Source organism: Cervus canadensis, chromosome 20 (genome assembly GCF_019320065.1).
Source record: "Cervus canadensis isolate Bull #8, Minnesota chromosome 20, ASM1932006v1, whole genome shotgun sequence".
NCBI lineage: Eukaryota > Metazoa > Chordata > Mammalia > Artiodactyla > Cervidae > Cervus > Cervus canadensis.
The window spans coordinates 38949312-38963145 of NC_057405.1; the positions used below are offsets into that span (position 1 = coordinate 38949312).

Sequence of the window (13834 nt, forward strand, 5' to 3'; positions counted from 1 at the left end):
AATGATACCAATTATTTAAAAATTAAGCACAGGGTCCTTCATGACATGGTATTTATTAGATCCAAGTGGAGGTGATTTCAGCTTTTCTTCAGGGTAGCGCCGTCGTTCACGCCTCCTTCCCATGCCTTTCCTATTTTCCCCGAAGCTGTACTTTTTTTTATACTAACACTTAGTGGAAATTTCTGGCATAAAAAATTAAAAAGGTCAATTTTATGATGAAGCACAGTCACTTAGATATTCTAAATGGCACCCTAGACTCAAGAAGCTAATTGCTTTTTCACAGCACAACTCTCTCAAGTGCCCACACTGCAGACTGGCCTAGACAGACACCAGGAAGTAACTCGCTTCTGTTTCAAGGTCCACTGGGATGAGCGAGATGAGTGAAGCCATTAAAAAAAAATAGAAATCACCTGGAACCTGTGAAAATTATAATCGAGTAAAACTTACAGTTATGACAGTCTTAATCCATCTGTCACTGTGTATTTGCCTCATGTTTCATCACCTGTTTGGCCACAGGTGTATTTTAATCAAATCAGAGATGGCACAACCCCACCAAACCAAGACTTCTGAGTGTAGGACACACAGATGTCATTTCTGGCCCGTTTAAATGGTCCAGTTGCAGAGCTGGGTTACAAGTCCATGCACTGTCAGGGTGTAAGATACAAGAATTCAAAAGGGCAGGACAAACTGAGGGCCTGAGTTCTTCCCCAAGGAAGTATTTTTTGAAATAATCTCATTCTGATTTCTGTTAGTACAAATAGAAATAGTACTATCTGCATGGCTGTTCAGTCACTTGAGCTATCTCTGACTCTCTGCGACCCCATGAACTGTAGCATGCCAGACTTCCCTGTCCTTTACTCTCTCCTGGAATTTGCTCAAATTCATGTCCACTGAGTTGGTGATGCTATCTAACCGTCTCATCCTCTGCCACCCCTTTCTTCTTTTGCTTTCAGTCTTTTACATGCTATCTCTATACTTTATAAGAATAATAAAATTTAGCAGTTTGGGATAGAATCAATACAGGTAGGAAAAGTTAGCTTAAGTGCTGTAAATAACAAATGTCTCTTAACCTACGTTTATTTTGTGGGTCTGACATCCCACATTGGCTTCTGCCAATGGTGTGGGTTCATAAAAGCATTGTTTATGCAGAGTAAGTATTAAAGTGTCATAATGTTTACCATTTAGGAGAGCTCTAGTGTAATAGAGATACATAAGTGTACTTACAACTGCAATATAAAAAATAATAAATATTTCATACGATGGAACAAATTATGAGATAAAAACTCAGGATCTATGTTAGGTATTAGATGGCTAATGAGCCATTAGATTAAAAATCTATTCAGTAACCAAGGAGTAAGCCAAAGACATTATCTAATTAATTTAATGATATTTATCAATTCAAGGCATTTTTCCTTATTTTTCTTCTGATTCCCACACATTCTGCCACAATTTTTTTTTTAATCATTTATTGCCTTTGAACAGTTACCTTTGTGTGCATTCTGAAATCTAGTTGATTTGCTTTGGTCATTATAAGGCCTGGGGATTCCTCAGAAGCTCAAGTTACATGTTCTGACTATTAGACTTTTAGTGACTTTGAAAGTGAAAAGTGAAGTTGCTCAGTCATGTCTGACTCTTTGCAACCCCGTGGACTGTAGCCTACCAGGCTCCTCTGTCCATGGGATTCTCCAGGCAAGAATACTGGAGTGGGTTACCATTTCCTTCTCCAGGGGATCTTCCCAACCCAGGGATCGAACCTGGGTCTCCTGCATTGGAGACAGACACTTTAACCTCTGAGCCACCAGGGAAGCCCTTAGTGACTTGACTTTAAATTTTAAAATGCTTTTCAAGACTTAATGAAAGCTCTGGGAGAGAACTGATTAATATTATGATTTCTGGTTTATAATGGTGACAGAGGTGATGTGAAAATAACTCACTGAAGGTTGTGCAGTGAGTCAGTAGAAGAGATCCCTTTTCTTTTTTTTTAAAGCCTTGTTTGCTTACTGAGACACTTAAGTAAGTCCCAAGTGAACTTATTTGGAACTCATATTCATAAAAGTGACAATGAAAAAACAGTGGCCTAAATAAGTCCTGCTTCTCTCTGCTGTTGAACAAGTTACCTGTGTTGTTTTATTTCAGTCGTCTTGATTGGTACAGCTATTGCTCGTTTTCTTCCTGAATAGAATAGACTTTTTTACACACACACACACACACACACACACACACTTCCCTGGTTGCTCAGACCATAAAGAATCTTCCTTCAATGCAGGGGGCCTGGGTTTGATCCCTGGGTTAGAGGATCCCCTGGAGAAGGCAACAGCAGCCCACACCAGTATTCTTGCCTGGAGAATTCCACGGAGAGTGGATCCTGGTGGGCTGCAGTCCATGGGGTCGCAAAGAGCTGGACATGACTCAGTGACTAGCATGTCCAGATATATATGTATAACTGAGCCCATGAGATAACATGCGAGTTTCTTTGATTCTCTAGAAGGGACCTAAGCGTGGCTGCAGTTTCAGCAGTTTAATGTGGTAAGGTGGCAGAGAGAGTTAAATGTTTGCCTCTGTTGCCAGGGATTTATTTGGTTTCCCATGATGAGCTTGGATCAGACAGTAAAGGATCTGCCTGCAATGCGGGAGACCTGGGTTTGATCCCTGAGTCAGGAAGATCCCCTGGAGAAGGAAATGGCAACCCACTCCAGTATTCCTGCCTGGATAATTCCATGGACAGAGGAGCCTAGCAGGCTACAGTCCATGGGGTCGCAAAGAGTCGGACATGATTGAGTGACTAACACACACAGACACACACACACACACTCACAGACACACACACACACACACACACACACACACCATGATGACGGCCTAAGAAAGGCCTAGTATTAGGCAGGAATGAAGAACCCCCATTATATTTTCCAGAAGACAGAACATCTGGGGGCATATTTTCAATCCCACAGGGTACTGGAGATAGCTCATGGCTTCAACACAGCGTAGGGAGAAAACTTGTTCCAATACAGTATAGGGAGAAAACTGAAGAAAATCAGTTTGTCTTTGGCTCCCTTTCCTATATGAGCCCATGTGCTCTTTGAGCCCTCCTACTTTATCAACATTTGCCCTCCATTTTTATTTTCTTTTAATATGACTCTACAATGGGATATTTTGTATGCATCATTGTCTTCTGGAAATAAATTCTCCCTTAAGTCACCAGGCAGATTGCTCAGTATCCTCCAGGACTTTAGGTTTAGGATGGACATGGTCTAGAATTTGGTCATCAAGATGGGACTACTGTACTTCATAAATGCGCAGAACAACATTTAACCCTCCTGAACCTTTCACAGATGACACCAATAGGTGGGACTGCATTAAAAATATTTATAGGTGAGTGATGGAATATTTATATTTATCTGAGATTTATCCCATTGTGCAAATAAGACTAGATTTGTTCCAGAAAACCCTGCAGGGAGTTTAGGAAGCTGGGATTCTGGGCTGACAGCGTATGTATGTATCTCAATCTTCTGCGGGATAAATTATTTTGAGAAGCAAGAGTAAAGAGGGCAGTTTATTAAATTTTGACAGACCACAAGTTATTGACCATACTAACAATCTTTTTTTCCTGGGAAGGCTATAGTAGCAGTAAATCTTATTAATCTGGTCAAAGTCAAATCAAGACATTAAGAGAAACAGAGAACAGTCCTTCTGTGCATCACTGAAAGAACGCCATCCAAAATTGGAGGTGGGTAGAGAGGTTCAAAGGCATGTACTGTATATTACAAAGTACTACTGGAGTAATAAAAAAGTAAACAGACCCAACTCAGAAGAAAAAAAAAAGATGAAACTTCTATTCACCTATTCATATATTTCAAGTGAAACAAAATTCAAATGTTTTTCTTAAAACTACTAGCACTGTTAGCTGACTGTGCAAATATAGCCTTCACTTCTGTCAATAAATATTCATGTTAATTTTCTGGGTAAAAAAATCAATTTCATGCTAGCAGGAATACAGTGGAAAGTGGTTAGATTAAACTTTGGCTCCCGGCTACACATTTCCAGCACCAAAAATAACCATATGGCTTTGAGTGTGTGCAGGTCACTCTGGAGATTTACTGTAATTATGTCATGATGTGCTTATTGTTATGGATTCAACAGCCTTTCTTGCCTCTCTACCTGCTTTGTTCAAGAGCAGCTGCTGGCTTCAAGCTGTTGTCTGTTCCAGCACAGAGGCTGAATGAAGAAATGCTTTCTAGGGAAGTCATGTTCCAAAGTAAGAACAGCAACAATAAACGGATTCAATGGGGGCACATAAAGTTCATTGGGCAAAAGTCTAGTCATCAGCCAGTGCTAATTTAACGCTGCCAGTTCCAATTGGTAAATAACCCTGCCTGTGCAATTTATTCAGAGTTGAAAGGGATGCGAGATGTATTTAATGGACAGAAGAATAGAGTACTGCTTTGCAGAATGCCTGATTGTGATGGTTTCATTAAAATGATTGCATGAGTGAGCTTCAACTACTATTCCTACTCACCATGTGTGCCAGGACAGAATCCTGGATGCCAGGGTACAGAACATTTCATAATTTTTTTGCTGCAGATAATGCTCAATAAAGATATATATATATATATATAATCACACACATTCTTTAACTACATATCATATATTAAGTGTTCATATATGCAAATAGAAGTGCTTTTAAGCAAATGCATAAAACACTTGATAGAATGATGTGTGTGAGATGCAAATCTCTGTTTTGGATTACTGACTTTATGGCTATAGTATATGCCCCCCACTTTGTTTCTTTAATGTGTTTTAAAAATGGCTTTTAAAATGTGCCTTTATTCATACAGTTTACAAGGAAGTGAGTAGGACTGAAACCGATGCAACCTGGGGACATTATTTCTCTCAACAGGCTCGCCCCACAGGGCCTGAGACAGGAAGTGCACAAATAATGGGTGTTACAAGGAGTGATGTACCCCTGTGTCCATGTTTAGTGTCTCTGGATCCCTCCGGCTTCTCCTGGCACCTCCCCCTCAGAGCACTTCCTATGCTCCAGTCACACAAATGCTGGCCTTTCTCTTCCCCCTCTACTTGCTGCTCCTGACTAACCCTTCTCATCTTCAAGACTGAGTCAGGGGGGCCTTCCCCCTGCTTTCCTAATGTCAAGTGGGCTAACTCTTCCTTATCTGGGTTCCTCTATTTTTTGGGCTTTTCTCTATACCTCTGTTTATCACATCATCTTGTGATATATTTACCTTCAACCTGGAATATACTGCTGAGGGCAGTATATTGTATATTTCTATACAAAATGAGGCTGCCCTGACCTCAAAGATTTACAAATGGATGCTTCTCTATGAATGTGACTTGAGAGAGATGTATGGTGTAAAGTATAGGCTAGATGGCGATTTGCCTTGTGAAATGGACCTGCATGGTGAAATGGACCCCTCATTGTAATGAGTTCAAATTACACTAATGTCTCCAACTTATAGGATGGCTACTTAAAACCATAAAATAATAATGGTTCCCATATCAAAGGCATGGTTTATCTTGGCTTATCACTGGAGTTTGTGCCACATGACTACTTTTTCATAATTAGTGATTAGAATATATGAAGTCCCCAGGGCCTTCACCATAATCATTAAAACTTAGTTTCTATGAGAAAAATATCCACCTTAAAAAAATTACTTTATTTCATTCCCACTTAGTTCACTTATGTAAAGTTTACATAAGTAAACTTTATGTTTACTTTATGTTTTTTTTTTAGATTATAATATGGGAGTGGGTCAATAGCACCTTTATGAGAATATGTATACTTTAACTCAGTGACTGTTATGTCATCTACAAATTTGAAGTCCTTTACATAAAAATCTAAGAAAAATAGAAGATATATTTTTGCATATTCCTTCTACTCTACTTTTATGCCTCATGAAAAGTAAAGCTAGCATGGAATATTCTCTGATGGATTAGTAAATTGTAGTTTACTAGTTGTAATAGAAGTTAAGCCAGTATTTCAAAGAAAGCCAAATGTATTAGTAGATGTATTTCATTTTATATCAGAGGTGGTTTTAGATCTCTTTAGTAATAGATAGTTAAATACTCAGCTTTGTCCAAATAATGCTTTCCAAATTTTTATCCTGGACATTTAAATTCCAAAATATAACTAACTGCATTTTGATCATCTGATGACTCTTGCACAAGCATAGTACACCAGACATAGAAAACAGATTATAAAAGAGTGAGCTGAGTCCTTTAAGATTTATATTCAAAAGGGAAAACCATAAATCACACTTGAATTTTAACCATGTGCTTTTTTCCACTCTGTGTTTCCTGACTGTTCTTGTTCCATGTTACAAGAGGAGATGAATATCTCAGAGTTAAGAAATCAGATAGGTCAAATTTTTTGATGGATAATGCTGAGTGTGTAATTTTTCCCATTCCTTGAGTGATCAGGGTGGACGTTCTGAAGGGGTAGACATGAAAAGGAAGCTTGCGTAATACAGAAGGACAAAAAAGATTTGTAAAGTTTAGGGAGCTGATGTAGGAACCAGTGTCTACACAACCTGAAAATAAGGGACAAAGATGGAAACAGTGTAAGAGGCCATGGCCCTGAGTTTGCCTGAACTTCCAGGGTAGACATTCATCTGAAAGGCCAAAAAGATGAGTTGTGAAAAATTTGAATTCTGTCCCGGACTGGCAGGGAGCAAACACAGAATCTGGGGACTGGCAGGCAATAAATCTGGTTTTGGCTGTAGTATTTTCTACTGATTGGAAAGGAGATAGATTGAGAGCAGTGAGGTTAAATAGAAATTAAGTTGAAGTAGTTCAGGAGTGTAATGATGAGAGTGAAGATCACCATCTGATCAGTGGGGATGGGAGGGGATATTTCTACCTATTGGTAAAAGTGATTTGGGATTTGGGGACAATCTGAAGTACAAAAATATGGAAGTAAAGACAAGCATAATTCCACATTTAGAATAAAAGTAACATTTCCTATAGTGCAATTTGGAAAGGGAGGAGGTTTAAAGGGAAATATAAAAAGTTACAAGTTAATCTGCAGCCTTTTATGCATTCTTTTCCTTTGTAAGAAATTGAGACAGGAGGATAAGGTACATAGATAGGGCATCTTGAATATTTGATTCTGAAATGACAGGCAAAAGGAAGTTATGTGATAATAAGTACACAGTTCTTAGGAGGAAAAGTGCGACTACAATGTATAGAATAACAGAACAGAAGAGGGAGGTGGTGGAGTCAGTAACTTTGAAAAGAAAGCTGTTAAAACCACCCAAGTGAGATGAGATGAGACAGCAAGCATGGCAACAGGGAGGAAGGCACAGCCTGAGATGCATTGTAGATGAAGACGAGGTAGGAGGAGCCCAGCTGGAGCAAAAAGGGACAGGGAGGAATTCTCTTAAGTTTAAGAGGGCCTGAGGAATCAAAAACAGGTGTGGCTCAAAAAGACACATTCAAATGTAAAGACATATAAATGTAAAGGATATAAATATAAAATCTGTTGAGGTAAAGTACTGGAGGTGATAAAAGAATGACACTTGGCTATATTATTTTTATTAACATTTAGAAAATAGCAGGAAAAAAACACCCAGAAAATCCACGACATCATTAAAGCAAAAAACTGAAGCCCTCGGTCCTATGTTCACACAGAACTGAATTCTGCCAGCGGCCTCACTCAGCTTGTAAGTGAATCCTTCCCCAGCCCATCTTCAGATGAGACCACAGCCCTGGCCAAAACCTTGTTTGTCACCTTGTGAGAGAGTGAAGTGGAGGACCCAGCCAAACTGTATCAGAATTCTTCCCCACAGATACTGTTAGATTATAAATGCATATTGTTTTAAGCTGCTAAATTTGTGGGAAGGTGACAGCAGCAATAGATGGTTATTATAGACACCAGGGTCTAATGAAGAAGTTTCTGGCCTGATGAGAACACAATTGTATATTGGTAGTCAGGGTACTTAACCTTTTCAGGTCATGGCTTGTCTCATTCATGCAGTGAGGGAGTTGGCCTAGACTATCTGTCATGTCCTTTCCAGCCTGAATTTGATCTAAATGAAGAATTTTCACATCTTCATGTAAACCTGAAAGACAAACCATGACTCGGGAATGTAAAGTACCTTGACTGTCAAAATACAATTCTCTTCTCACCAGGTTAGAAACTACATTATAGCTTGGTGTCTGTAATAATCATCTATTCTTGCTTTGTTACTTTCCTGGAAATTTAGCAGCGTTTAAAACACAACCTGAATTTGGGGGCGGGGGGGTGGGGTGAGATGACTTGAGAGAGTAGCATTGACATATATACAGTACCATATACTGTAAAATAGATAGCTATTGGGAACCTGCTATAAAGCCCGGACAGCTCAGCTCAGTGATTTGTGATGACCTAAAGAGGTGGGCTGAGTGGCGGATGGGAGAGAGGTCTAAGAAGGAAGAGGGTATTTGTACACTTACTGGTTAAAAAAAGAGAATTTTCAGAGGAAGGAACTTTTATAATAATAATCCATATAAGAATTTTTAAAAATTGTGTATTTCTGTCTTTTACTAGGCACAATGATAATCACTTTCCATGAATTTTTCACTTGGATTTCCCTTAATTCTTTATTATTACCTCCATTCTAAAAAATGAGAATGCTAATGTTAGAGGATATTCACATTTAACAAATACACAGAGCTAGTGTATGTCAGAACTATGCTTTGTATCCAGATTTGTCTGATTACAAAGTCCATGCTATTAACTGATAGCCTCTATGATTCCGTGGTGGCTCAGATGGTAAAGCTTCTGCCTCCAATGCGCGAGACCCTGGTTGGATCCCTGGGTCGGGAAGATCCCCTGGAGAAGGAAATGGAAACCCACTCCAGTACTCTTGCCTGGAAAATCCCATGGACAGAGGAGCCTGGTAGGTTACAGTCCATGGGGTCGCAAAGACTCAGACACGAGTGAGCTAATTCACTTTCTTTCTATGAGAAGATACTGTAACTGGAGAATAGCTCAGGCTCCAGTAAACTTTGCCTTTTAGACCTGAGAATAGAATCTATGAATTTTACATGTAATCAGTGTGAGATATTGAAATTCGTAGAGGACACTGAACTCATGTATATCTTCTATACCTCTTTCTAGTTTATTTGATCAAGGCTCTAGTGATTCTTTTGTTGTTGTTGTTGTTATGTGACTATGTGGCTTGAGGGATCTTAGTTCTCTGACCAGAAATTGAACCCAGGTCCTCTGCAGTGAGACCACGGAGTCCTAACCACTGGAACGCCAGGGAATTCCCTCTAGTAAGTCTTGAAGTCATCTCAGTTTAGGAGATGGTAAACTTACCAGTTTATTCTCCTTATTTTGGCTTATTATGAAAGGTATCCTTTTTGAAATCACTTTACTTCCATAGTGAGTTGACCAGAAAATTCTCTAAAATCTCTCAATTTTTATGGCTTATGTTGTATGATTCAGTTGGTTTGGCTTGCATAACATCTTATAAACAATTTCAAATATAAGATGGTTTACAGTTCTTTAGTGTTCAGTTTTGAACAATGACAAATTGACCATACTTTGAGAAATCACTGCATTAAGCAATCACCTTTCATATTTAATGTATGTTTTACTACTAATTATAATTATTCTTTGCCTTTCAGCTAAAAGTCGAATCCTTCACCTCCCCACAGGGCCCAAAATAGGCAAAACTTTTCTGTTGCTTAGCTCTCTGTAGCAGCCTTCCATATGTTTAAACCTTCAAGTCACTTGTGTGACATGAGACATATTCCAAGTACCTAATTATTTACTTAATTTGCCAGTCTATCATCTTCAGAAGCCCTGCAACATAGTGGATTTTAAACCTCTAAACAGATGTGTCCAAACATATCAAGAACTCAGAAACATGGTTAAATGACTGACTGGCTGCTGAAAAAGATTGGATACATAGATAGGGAACATATTGTGAAGACGGTTCTGTGTCTGACTAAGGAGCTTGTATTTTCACCCTCTTGGCTAGAAGAAACCCATGGCTAGAAGGGTTAAATTTGTCAGATTTTCTTTCTGGTTTCTCTTTGATGGGTTTTGAATATTTTTATGAAATTTCTTTCATAAACTTATGAAATTTCTTTCAACTCCTCCCCCAAATGTTTCAAAACACAATACAATAGGAACTGTTTTGATTCTGCTAAGGCCGTGGTTGTCAAACTGTACTGTGCGGCAGCATCGCCTGAAGGAGTTATTAAAGAAGGTTGCTGGGCCCTGTCACACCATTTCTGGTTAATGGTCTGGGGAGGGTTCTGAGAATTTGCATTTTTAACAAGTTCCCGTACGCTGCTGAGGGCTTCCATGGCGGCTCAGTGGTAAAGAATCTGCCTGCCAATGCAAGAGACGTGGATTTGATCCTTGGGCCAAGGAAGATCCTCTGGAGAAGGAAATGATAACCTACTCTAGTATTCTTGCCTGGAGAATTCCATGGGCAGAGCAGGCTGGCGGGCTACAGTCCACGGGTTTGCAAAAGAGTCAGACACTATTCAGCGACTAAAAAGGACGCTCCGCTACAAGTTGTAAGGCTGTTGACTGCAATTCTATAGGTTTTAAAATGTAAAATATTTTCAGTAGATTTGTGCAAATATAAAATTTCAAGCAGACTTATGTTGTTCTAGTTCAGTCACTCAGTCATGTCCAATTCTTTGTGACCCCATGGACTGTAGCATGCCAGGCTTCCCAGTCCTTCACTATCTCCTGGAGCTTGCTCAAACTCATGTCCATTGAGCAAGTCTTTTCATACTGTTCATGGGGTTCTCAAGGCAAGAATGTTGAAATGGTTTGCCATTCCCTTCTCCAGTGGATCACATTTTGTCAGAATTTTTACCATGACCCATCCGTCTTGGGTGGTCCTATGTGGCATGACTCATAGTTTCATTGAGTTAGACAAGGCTGTGATCCATCAAGCAGACTTACAGTTATTATCTTATTACCTTCAAAGATACCAGATTGCAAGTATAACCAATTTTATGAAAAAACTGATACATTCCTAAAACTTTATTCATATGTTGAATTCCATTATACATCATTAAGAAAACAAAACTTTGGTTGAATCCTCAAGAGAGAAAAAATATTTTATGATGTAAATACAAATCCCTAATTTACTGGTTTGTATGTTTTTATTGTTTTGAAACTTAATAACTTCTTACATGGGGACTCAAGAAATGGCAACCCACTCCAGTATTCTTGCATGGAAAATTCCACAGACAGAGGAGCCTGGAGGGCTATGGTCCATGGGGTTGCAAAGAGTTGGACATGATAGAACATGCATGCCTACGCATACACACCTATAAAGAGCCCATTCTTCTTTGGAAGTGCAGTGATTTCTGTTGTATCACAGAGGTCCCCAACTTTCTGTAAAACCCTCAGAATCCCACGTAAAGGAACCAGAACCTTGTGGGGTTTGTCATTTCCTGCCAAGTCCCAGACCTTTCTGCACAGTGACTATTTTTCCCACTTTCTGTGAAGCAGGACAGCCGCCTCTTTTGTCTTTGCTCTTGAAGCCAGTGCATATGCTTGAATGATTGAACAGAGGCCCGTGTTGGCTCTTTAATCTGATGCATACCCTCTGGTCAAGCACCACCCCCCACAAGGGTGATTACAGTGTGTGATGGGCTGCCGCCTTGCTCTCACACACCATCCTCTAGATGGGGTTCCTAGCTCTCTGAGCCTTTCATGTGGGATCGGCTTGGTAGACACATCACCAAATTCCTTTCTTCCAGTGAACTCCATGCCAAAAAAAAAAAAAAAAAATAGAAAAAGGAAAATAGCTTCTCTGAATGGGGGAAATATTGACCTGTGGACAGAGATTCAGATCTGGACAAAGAGATAATTCAAACATATATAGGTAATGTAAAGTAGTCTCATTAAAAAGTCCACATAGAAATACCTGGACTTATCCTGGTGGCTCAGTGGTAAAGAATCTGCCTGGCAATGCAGGAGATGATGCAGGTTTGATCCCTAGGTCAGGAAGATCCCCCTGGCGAAGGAAATGGCAACCCACTCCAATATTCTTGCCTAGAAAATCCCATGGACAGAGAAGCCTGGCGGTCTACAGTCCATGGGATTGCAAACAGTCGGATACAACTTAGTGACTTAAACCGCAATGTCAGCATCTTGTCACCCACAGGCACAGGAGTTTCTGTTTGCCACGATGACATTAAATGGGACAGGAACGTATGATCCTTTTTCTGCTAATGGAATGTGACTGCAGTAGTGAATTAACACTGTCTTCTTACGCTGCATTCTGATTCAGTAAATGGCAGAGATGATATGTCACCTGTCAAGTGTTTACTGATGTTTGTTCCAAAATGCGTGTGAGGAAGAGGGTGAGTGGGGAATCACGGCTGATGTTGATCAGAGAACAGTGTGTATTCCCTGCTCAGAGCGGAACGCTTATCATGACATATGCTGGCTGCAGTCAAAACTTATCACCACCCACAACTTTAGAAGCACGACAGGATAGCTTTGTGGGGGGCTGCTTCCTCGGCAGATGCAGTTTGATATGTCAAGTGCAGGACCTTAGTAAAGTGGAGGAAATACATTTAGCTGGGTCTTGTATGTGTGGGGTGATTGGAGAAGCTTTATTAATCTTGCCTCATAAAATTTTTTTAAAAAGCATTATTTTATCCAGTTCATAGTTCTCTGATGAGAATAAGTCATACTTTCAAGTGGGAGCATATCAATCTTGATGTTAGAGAACACTTATTTATGTTGTCTTTAAAATGTAGCTTAAGAGGAGAAATTTCATTCAAGTCGGCAAATTGTGTTTATATTTTATCACAGGTGTTGGGAGTCTTTTTCCCTCTGGATTGGCATGACTTTAAATACTGTTTGGCATACATGATTCTTTTAAGACTTAGTTCTGATTTGACACAATGATGTCCTGTGGTTGGGAGTTCTTACAAAGATATTGGCCTCTGCTTATAAGAACTTTGTGTCGCATAGCGTAAAGTTAAAAAATTTCAGCTAATAAAAGGTTTTTAATATTTACCCCTCTAGTCAAACATTGTGACCCTTTTATAAGTCATAAACAAATTAATACTGTGACCACTTTCATGTGGATGGTATCAGCATCTCTTTCAAATAACCTTTTTTGAAGTTTTCTAACATATCTATAGCATTCTCCATTCTACACTGGACACTAGTTATGAAAATTTGGTATCTCTCTGATCATAGGTCTCTGGCTATTTAATGATTAGCCATTTCTTGATAATTTGTCCTCTGAATCTGTTCCCCATTTTATTTAAGTGGGTCACTGATCATTTTTATTTCTAAAAGAAAACTTGGATTAATACACGTACGTCAATGCTTTGGGGATTGAAGTATAAATCTTAGCTTTCTTGTAGGATACGCACGTGGTGTTCTTTGCCAGTGTTTGCTCTTCTCTTTACATTTCTCTGACATTTCCCTTGCCTTTCCTGTCATTGTTCTCCTCTCTCTGTTTCTTTCTTTCACCGTGTTTCTCTTTCCTGCAAGTTTGTCGGCTTCACTGGTGCTCAAGACATCAAGGCTGAATTTCAATGATCTCTCAAGCTTTTATTTCTATTTCTGGTTTCTTACCTGTTTATAGGTGAGGGTGCTTAGAAGGATAGAATTATAAGAAAAACAGATGCTTTTCTCACATGGAAAGGAAATCAGGGGGATTCTAAATTTTATCCAATTATAGACTTTCTAAGCATTCATTTTCTCTATCCCCATATGTCTCAATCTCCTCTCTTGCTTCCCATCTATAGCAGCAGAACATACACTATGTATATACCATGGCCATATGCAAAGTAACCAGAAAGGAACAACATCGATAACATAATTACCCTCTGAAAA

General features: G+C 39.3%; 1 protein-coding gene and 1 non-coding gene across 5 annotated transcripts in view; both read right to left on the reverse strand.

The window, feature by feature from the left end:
* The window catches only part of NKAIN2 (sodium/potassium transporting ATPase interacting 2), a 1112863-nt gene that overhangs the window by 127247 nt on the left and 971782 nt on the right, over nucleotides 1-13834 (reverse strand). The gene's annotated exons all lie outside the window — the stretch shown is intronic.
* On the reverse strand, nucleotides 1734-1805 carry TRNAW-CCA. The gene has a single exon. It is a non-coding gene; the product is annotated as a tRNA-Trp (tRNA).